Source organism: Penaeus monodon, chromosome 15 (assembly GCF_015228065.2).
Source record: "Penaeus monodon isolate SGIC_2016 chromosome 15, NSTDA_Pmon_1, whole genome shotgun sequence".
NCBI lineage: Eukaryota > Metazoa > Arthropoda > Malacostraca > Decapoda > Penaeidae > Penaeus > Penaeus monodon.
Genome location: NC_051400.1, coordinates 46,123,809 through 46,124,483, shown reverse-complemented (window position 1 = coordinate 46,124,483; position 675 = coordinate 46,123,809).

The following is a 675-nucleotide window of genomic DNA, read 5'->3' as shown; positions in this document are numbered from 1 at the left end:
ATAGTTATTATCAGTGATGTATGATCCTTGCTACTTCATATTCATCTTATCATGACAATATTCTACTTTATCTATAAAGATACTTAAATGTATTCAGGTTACTCACTGAAGCAAGCGGTCCTTTGCTAATTAATCTCCTTTGAATGTCAAACTACAGTACCTGTTTCTTTGAGAATTTTAATCATATCTGCATAGTACACATTAACGAAACATTAAACAAGCTGCAGTGGCGTTTTAATTTACAATGGCGAAAAAAGCTCGTGTACCTTTGAGATTATGCCTGGGTGTGTCAACATCACCTTTTTTAAATTCATTTTCCTTTTTAGAAGCACACACTCTAAGGAATCATGTTGGAAAGTAACCTTTTCATAGACGGTTACTCTTGATTCAAACTGATAATCATTATGCAGTAAATATTTTGGATACGTAAGGATAACTATACAGAATGCAGAGATTCCAAAAGGGTTGTTTTTTCTCCTTAGTTAATTCCTGCTTGCCATTCTAAGCGAACACTTAACAGTTGCACTCAACATTTTTTATAATCATTTCAACATTAGCAAGCTGGCAAACATAGTTCCAGCTTCGCCATTCCTATTGCTCTGCTTTATTTACAGCAAGAACACCTAATTATTACCTCATCTACATTTCTCTTGGCGAAGAGAGGGGGGGCGAGAG